At 36.3% G+C, this 8,862-nt stretch overlaps 1 non-coding gene across 1 annotated transcript; it reads left to right on the top strand.

The window, feature by feature from the left end:
- Nucleotides 1-8,733: 8,733 nt before the first annotated feature.
- trnas-aga (transfer RNA serine (anticodon AGA)) lies at nucleotides 8,734-8,815 on the top strand. The gene has a single exon. It is a non-coding gene; the product is annotated as a tRNA-Ser (tRNA).
- Nucleotides 8,816-8,862: the final 47 nt, after the last annotated feature.

Genomic DNA, 8,862 nt, shown 5'->3' with positions numbered 1-8,862 from the left:
GTGAGAGCAATGGATTTAATTAAAGCAGTGACGGAGAGGATTGGGGATGGAAAGATTTTGGCTGTAAGACCAAAACAAAACAAGGAGTATGAAGTAACACTTGAAAGAGAGGAAGATGCTGATGTGTTAACAGACGGATTGACTATTAAAGGGATAAACTGTACAGTAAAGAGGCTACAAAATCGAGATTATGTTGTCTCCTTCATGCATCTGCCTGTCTATGTTGCTGACGTAGATATTTTAGAGAAATTGGATCAATGGGGAGTTTGTCCCATTTCAAAAATTAAAAGAAGGTTTTATCCGGGCACAGATATTGAAGATGGGACGAGGTTTGTTAAAACCAGATTCCCCAAAGAAGTGGCGTCCCTCCCGTACAGCACAAGAATAGAGACAGCAGAAGGACCACAATACTTTAGGGTGATGCACAGCCATCAGGTGAAAACTTGCAGGCTGTGCATGAGCCCAGATCATGTGGTGAAAGACTGTCCAGATTTTAAGTGTTTTAAGTGCGAGGAAAGGGGGCATTTCGCAAGGGATTGCGATGCGGTGAAGTGCCCGGATTGTAATAAGGTTTTAAATAAATGTGAATGTTGGATGGGGGAAGAGGAGGAGGAGGTAGAGCAGCGGGTAGACAGACAGATGTATGAAGGAGACAATATACAGTCAGAGGACAAAACAACAACACAAGACAGAAGAACAGAATCTAAAAGTGAAAAACTACAAGAGAATGAGGCTAATGGAAAGGACAGTGTCACTGAACAGGAAGGGACAACATGGACTCAAATGGATATGACTGACAGTTTAAGGAATGTTTTGGAAGCAGCAGAAATGAGCAATTCGAATAATGAAGACTTACAACAAGGACAACAGGAAGACATAATTTGGACACAAATGGACATGACAGACAGTTTTCAAAAGGCATTGGACACAGTGGAGACAAAAGACCAAAGTAATGAGGAGCAAGACGAGTTAGAGGAACATTTACAAAAGGAGGGAAACAAAGAGACACATGGTGAAATCATCAAAAAGAAGAAGATCGATAAAGATAAAACCTAATTTAGAGACTGCAAGGAAAAAACTGCTAAAAGATGAAGAAATTGAATGCGAAAATAAGTATGAGTTGCTAAAGGGCTTGGAAGAGATGGACTGAGATGATGGTTTTTATGAATGTTTTTATCTTATTTATGGTTTTAGGAATTGTGTCTTTTAATGCAAGAGGGCTTTTAGACATCAGAAAATTCCAAAATGTAAAAGAAAAGTGTAAAAGAGAAGAAATAATTATTTTACAAGAAACAAATTGGAAAAATGAGGTGATGGACGTATATAAAAAAGAGTGGGATGGGGACTTTTATTATAGTAATGGAGATGGGAAAGCTGGGAGAGGAGTAGCTATTTTAATAAGAAAGAATGCACTACAAATGAGTAAAGTAATATATAAAGACAAACAAGGAAAATGTATGATTTTAGAAATAAAATATGAAGGGAAAGATATCATTTTAGTTAACGTGCATGCACCCAATGAAGAGAGTGAAAAGAAAAGCTTTTTTAACATATTGAGAAGGTTTTTAAACGACTATAAACAAATAATAGTATGTGGGGATTTTAACACTGTTTTTAGCAGACAGGACATAACAGAAGGTATGGTTTTTAAATCAGACACAGGAAGAAAAGAACTAAAATCACTAATGGAGGAAAAAGGAATGATAGACATTTGGAGAGAGAGAAACGGGAAGAAAAAGGAGTTTTCTAGAAGACAAATAGTAGGGAATTTTGTAACTCAATCGAGAATAGACTATGTGTTATGCACAAGAAATATAGAAATTTATATAGAAAAAATAAAGTATGATGAAACTGTTTTAAGTGATCATAAATTTTTATTTTTTAATTTTAATACAGAAGAAATACAAAGAGGCCCAGGGGTGTGGACATTAAATAGTGACATTTTAAAAAATGAAGACTATGTTAAAAAAATAAAAGGAATAATAGAAAAGGAAAAAGGAAACCAAATATATAATGAAGACAAAAGACTATGGTGGGAAAATGTCAAATATCTGATTAAAAAAACTACAATACAATTTTGTAGAATAATACAAAAGAATAAAAGACACCAAGAAAAAACAATAAAAGAAATCTTAGAAAAAGAACTAGAAAAAAATGAAAAAGACATACAAAAAATAAAAGAAATGGAGGAAAAACTGAAAGAAATTGAGGAAAAGAAATATGAAGGAGCTAGACTAAGAAGCAAAGCCAAATATGTAGTAGAGGGAGAAAAGTGCACTAAATTCTTCTTTGATTTAGAAAGACAAAAAGGAAAAGCAGAAACAATAAAGATAATACAAGGAGCAAAAGGAGAAAGCATAGAAGGAAATGAAGACATTTTAAAAGAAATAAAAACATACTATGAGGAGTTATTTAAAACACAGGGAGTTGATGAATTACAAATGGAAAAATTATTAAAACAGATAAAAACAAAAATAAATGAAGAGGATAAAAGAGAATGTGACCAAGAAATAAAGAAGAAGAAATAAGAAAAGCAATAGAAAGCTTGAACAAAAGGAAAAGTCCAGGAATAGACGGGTTAAATAGTGAATTTTACGTATGTTTTAAAGAAATTTTAATACCAATTTTAACTGAAATTTTTAAAGAAATACTGCAAAAAGAAGAATTAAATGAAAGAATGGGAATGGGATTAATGAAATTAATACACAAAAAAGGAGAAAAGACATTGTTAAAAAATTACAGACCAATCACAATGTTAAACACAGATCTGAAGATTTTAACTAAAATTTTAGCAAATCGATTAAAAGAAGTGATGCCAGAAATAATTCAAACAACACAGGCCTACGCGATAAAAGGAAGAGACATAGCAGATATAACAATGAGCATAAAAGACATCATAGAATACACTGTAAAAAGTATGACCTAGATCTAACTTATAAAAAGTGAGGCAAGTGGCTGCATCGGACGTTTTAGATTGAATCGACTTCCAGCCTTTTTTAAGTATATTAAACACTAAAACATTGCTTAAAACAAATGCAACAAAATTAAGTTGAGCCAACTAATATTTCTAAAATTACTCAAGTCAGATAAACTTACCTTTTTTGTTAAACCTAACTGATTTATACATTGCTATATGTTGCCTGTACTTATTTTAATTAGGTATTAAGAACTTTATTATCTAAATAAAATTAAGCATGCATATGTCATTTAAATTAAATCAATTGACTTCTGGCTGTAACCTCAGAAAATAAATCTTCATTTCTATATTCTAAGCACAATATACAGTGATTAAGTGAAAACAGATAAACAGACTTTAAGGTCAATAACAATTAAATAAGAATGGGATGATGGATTAAAGACCATAACATTTATTCAATGTCAACCAGTGTCCCTTTTAATAGTGACTACAAAACAGGCCATTAATGTGGCTGCACATACACAAATAAAAACAATAATAATGCCAGATCCTATTGAGAAATCATCTAAGACAACTCAGTGAGGAGATCTGCATACTTTGATGAAGATTTAGGATGCATAGGGTCCAGTCCCACAAAGAGTCTCTGATATATCTCAAATAATGTATACAGTTTTGATGGAAGTCGAGGACATCGGTAAGTCCAAACAGGAGCCATCATGCATTTGACAAGTTTGGTAAACCTCTGACAGTCCTATGATTATCCAAACTGTGTTGGGCTGATGGCAAATTTTTCCTGTGGGCAGCCGCATGCACCTCTGATTCCACACAACTCTATTGGTGGAGAGAAAAAAGAAACAGGAGTTCAGGTGGTTGATACTAAATAATATTAAATAGCTGAATGCTAAATAGCAAATATCTTAGATAAACTACAAGTGAAGTTACAAAAGTGCAGTGAGAATGATACATGGATGAAAGACCTTAGTTTATCAGTTAAAAATTACCCGTAGTTAAAACAAAAAAAAAAAGTTATATAGGTTATTGTGTACTTATCCCAGGTGTTTTTAAGAATCAAATTCTAAAGAAAACTGATTTTATTCAGTGTAACAGTGTATGGCATTTTGGTTGCCCGTCAATCAAGGAATTATTTAAATTTAGGTATTACATTTTCAGTTTATTTTTGCAACTTATAAAGCATAAAAATGTGTATGTAGCTTTCATATTAAACAGTTTGAAAATGGTGAATATAAAATCTATAATTTAACTGTCATCTTCATTTTGCACCAAACTTTGCATAAGTCATAATACAAAATTAAATGCATTGCCATTTTACATATTACATTAAAGTTTACATTACATTTTTGCTGAAGCTACATTTAATTTAATTTTCTCCAAATTTAATGTTACTGGCAACTGACAGTTCAGTGAATCAGTGTTTTCAGTTAGCTTTAGTAAAAGACTGACAGATAATAAGAAACTGCATTAGGATATTTTTACTGTTTGTTCATTGCATACATACAAAAAATCTTCAGATATCAAATGTAATTCTATGGAGCCCACTATTGTTTGCAATTTTACCCATGTTTTACTTACCTGCAAATAATTATAGCTGTAATCGTATCTAATGTTTTTCTTAACAAAATAATCAAAATCACTTTGGTATCTAAAGACCAAGAAAATGCATTTTAGAATGAGGTGCGTACATTTTAAATGGTTCTGTAAACATAAATGTAATTTAAGTTAAAATAAATTATAAATCTGTAATTTATTCACTTTGCAGTATTAACAAAAAACTTCTGGACTAAATCTCTAAAACCCAAACCTTAAGCTACTTAATGTTACGCTAAACACAAACTACTGTTCCATACGTTTCTGCATTTAATATGCATCCTAAATGTGCTGATAACTATTTAGGTGAGCTAGCCAGGTTAGCGCTAGCAAACTGCACCCACACCCCGACCGCTCACCAGAGACCTTGTTAATCCGTTCTGTAACGTTAGTTATACCTACTAAGTGTTTTAAAACAACTTTAACTTTTTTTTCTCAGGACTATCACTTTTAATCGTTAGCATGAACTAGCGTTGGTTAGCGTTAGCCAACTTAGCTTTCCATGTGAGAGCAGTCTGTTACCTGACGTTACAGTACAATTTACAAGCTAAAACCTCACCTGCCTAGTGAAGTCGGCAGTTTAGCATGACTTTGCCATTATCATTCGGCTACATTTGCAACTTGCCGTGTTAATCAGATCCGCTGCTGTGAGCAGTTTATGTCGACCATTGAAGATGCTGTCTGGCTGCAAAGTGGCGGGCAGTGAAAATGGGGTCACGCAGAATTATTAAAATCACGTTTGATGAACAGACCTGCACACATCGACAGCTGCTCTAATAAATTGTCTGTGTCAACTCACTTTTATAACATTTATTCTACACAATAACCACATACAAAAATCTACTCAAATCAATTGCATTAGTTTTATTCAAAATATACTGTTATATAAAAACTGATATATTTTAAGTAAAGAAGAAGCAAATTGATATTTTTTGGTATAAAACAAATATAATTAACTAGATTGCAATTATTTAAAGTATATAAAACCAACTTTGTAAGTGTAGCACTTTTTACAGTGTACCACATGTCTTTGGACTTGTGGGGGAAACTGGAGCACTCGAAGGAAGCCCACATGGTATGCCACAGAAATGCCACCTGACCCAGCCGAGGCTCAAACCATCAACCTTTTGCTGTGAGGCAAACGTGTTACCCACTGCGCCACCATGTCACCTCGTCATCTAAATTGTATTTCTAAAATTAGTTATTTTTCAGCCTACTATGTTAAAGACAATGAAAAAAAACATTCTCAGTGGGTAGCACGTTCGCCTCACAGGAAGAAGGTCACTGGTTCGAGCCTCGGCTGGGTCAGTTGGTGTTTCTGTGTGGAGTTTGCATGTTCTCCCGGTGTTCGCGTTGGTTTCCTCTGGGTGCTCCGCCTCCCCCCACAAGTCCAAAAACATGTGGTAGAGGTGAATTGGGTTGGCTAAATTGTCCTTAGTTCATGTGTGTGAATGATTGTGTATGGATGTTTCCCAGTGATGGGTTGCAGCTGTAAGGGCATCCGTTGCATAAAAACATATGCTGGATAAGTTGGCTGTTCATTCCGCTGTGGATGTAACAACAATTGTTCTTAATTGTCCTGAACCGAATGTTTTCTTCAGCTTAATTACCTGGGCTGTTAATTTTTTTATTTTATTTTTGTTTTGACAGCAATAAATTAAAAGCAGTTGGACGAACTAATGACTCTGGTATTTATTTGTATGTTCTTGTACGTGTGGCGCTGTTGTGTTTTTGTCTTCAAATACTTGCATCAGTGTCACTACTACCTGTCTGTTGACTATCTGCTGAACATTTACAGATTAGTAGCCATGCTGTCTGTGATGTTGTCTCCTTACAGTCATTCAACAGCATTTCTTAGGTTTTCACTTCATTTTGATGGGCCCAGTGTGACAACAGATGAGCTGATAAATGTACCTTAAAAGGCACCTATGGTAAAAAATCTACTTTTCAAGCTGTTTGGACAGACATATGTGCATGTATGGTGTATAGACCATCATATTGGGGTGATATAAGCACACCCAGTGCTTTTTTTTCAATTTAACAACATAAAAACGATGGAGCAATTGGAGCGGTTTTCAAACCGACCGCAACTTTACGTAGGAGTGCGGTCCCCCCGCCCACCAATATTGATCCCAGAAGCTCCCTGTGATCTTAACTAGCATGCGTTTTAGAATTCTAAACATCGGTTTCTATCAGGGTTCACTCAAGTCGACGGCTGGGCGCCTCGGACCACTGCAGACTTGAATTGCCGTTGTGTGTACCCTAATAGAAACCTATGTTTAGAATTAAAAAATGCGTGGCGCGATGATTCGGAACACTTCATGTTTCTGCCCTGCCACAGAGAGTGTCTGGTGTGCCGTGTCGCGGCTTCGAGCGGCGCATCCGGTGCCTCAGTAAAAGTTCATTCAATGTGCGTGGTTATTGGTTTCTGTGTACAAGCTCGGCACTTGAAACTAGCACACAGTTGGCTGTAAAACTGTACAAAGACACATATGATTTTGTACTCTCTGCTTGGTCTGTGTCCGAGTCGTACATGTACGACTGATTGCTGAACCTCTCACTCCTGCTCCTTCTCTGTCTGCCTGTCAGACTCTGTTGCAAATGCAGAGCGGGTGAGCTCATGGCCCCGCCCCTTGTTACGCTGGCGGGAAGCCGTAACTAATTTACATGTAAAGCAACACATCCATAAATCAGCGAACTGTGGACACGCCCCCAACATGACACTTTTTAACACATTATAATAAAAAAATCTGAATTGTGTTTTAAACTGAACCTAAACTGGCACACTCAGAAGAACCATAATATTAATATTAAATCATAAAAAATAGGTAAACTATGTTCCCTTTAAAGTAAAATAACTGTCTACTGAAAGTTAGGTTAAATGCAACAAATAGTCAATTGAACACTCTTAGATTGTACCTAACCCTAATTTTATATTTGATTAAAGTTCATGTTAAAATATCTTGCGTTGCTACTTATAGGCATCTGAATGTTTACTCAAAGTCTATTCATAAACTGGATAACAACTACATGCAGACAATAACAACAAACATCTTGGTGGTCAATGTTCTGAAAACTTGTTGAGGATTTGTTGCATATCTACTAATACATTGCTGAACATCTGTTGAAGATTTGTTGCATATCTACTGATACACTGTTGAACATCTAGAACCTAAATTGGTAACACTTATCTTACCGAAAGTTTAATAAATGTTTACATGCTGTAGACATTGTATTGATTGCCTAAGAACATTTAAAGACAATCTACAGATACTATCCAGATGAAAGTAAACAGATAAGAACTTGAAATGTAACTTACGGTCAGCAGACTATCTAAAGGGGGACCATCAAAATAAAGTGTTACCCGGTTCTTGTTGAAGGCATACAAAAAATCCATGACAAATGATTGCCGAAATGGCCCAGTGGCCAAGGGATAAGGCATCAACCTCCGGGGCTTGGGATTGTTGGTTCAAATCTCATCTGGGTTGTCTTTGAAGGTCTCACTTCAATTTGGGAGCAATGTTTGGTGGATGAAACATGGTAGCTGTGAAAACCTTCTTGAGATGTGTTTGCATGTCATTAACTTCCTGCATTGCCATGCATGTTACCTCTTATGACTAAAAGGGTAACGAGATACCTAACGTGAAAGGCCATTTCGAATCCTGCATGGTGCCTACAGAGAGGAGACGGTGTAAAAAGACAAAATGGTGCTTACATATAAAGCTGGTGGGTTGTTCAAGATCCGTAAACAAATCTAACAACCGAATCATTGCCGCTCCTTTTTTTGTCTGTATAGTTGTACATGTTAGACTGATTTAGATCAGAAGTCTACTAAATGTTCATTAAGTAAAGTCACAGCAAAAGCTGCTACAATTAAGTCGTAGTCGTGGTCGAGAGTTTAAGGCGATGGACTTGAAATCCATTGGGGTCTCCCCGCGGAGGTTTGGACCCTGCCGACTACGGAACAGCCAGCTGCTTTTGCTTTTTCTCTCTGTGAGAGGAACTGTGGCTTTTGCTCTGAATTCAGATCATCAGCTTGTGTGGAAAGAGTGCCCATGAAGTTAGCTGAGTGTGTTAGATTAGAGAGCTATGCTGTCCCTGCTTCCCAGAGATTGTACGGAAAAGTTGCACAAGAGCTAGTGCACCTTCCTCTACCCCTGTTGACCCTGTGCTTGGTTGCCACCTCAGCAGGAGAGAGAAAGCAGACGTCTGTAGTCGTGGCCGAGTGGTTAAGGCGATGGACTAGAAATCCATTGGGGTTTCCCCGCGCAGGTTCGAATCCTGCCGACTACGTTGTTTTGCACGACCACTTATGTTGTTGTTCTCTTTTCTTTCAAGCC

Source organism: Danio aesculapii, chromosome 4, assembly GCF_903798145.1.
Source record: "Danio aesculapii chromosome 4, fDanAes4.1, whole genome shotgun sequence".
Classification (NCBI taxonomy): domain Eukaryota; kingdom Metazoa; phylum Chordata; class Actinopteri; order Cypriniformes; family Danionidae; genus Danio; species Danio aesculapii.
The sequence above is the reverse complement of the archived record's forward strand: the minus strand, read 5'-3'. Positions and strand labels throughout refer to the sequence as shown.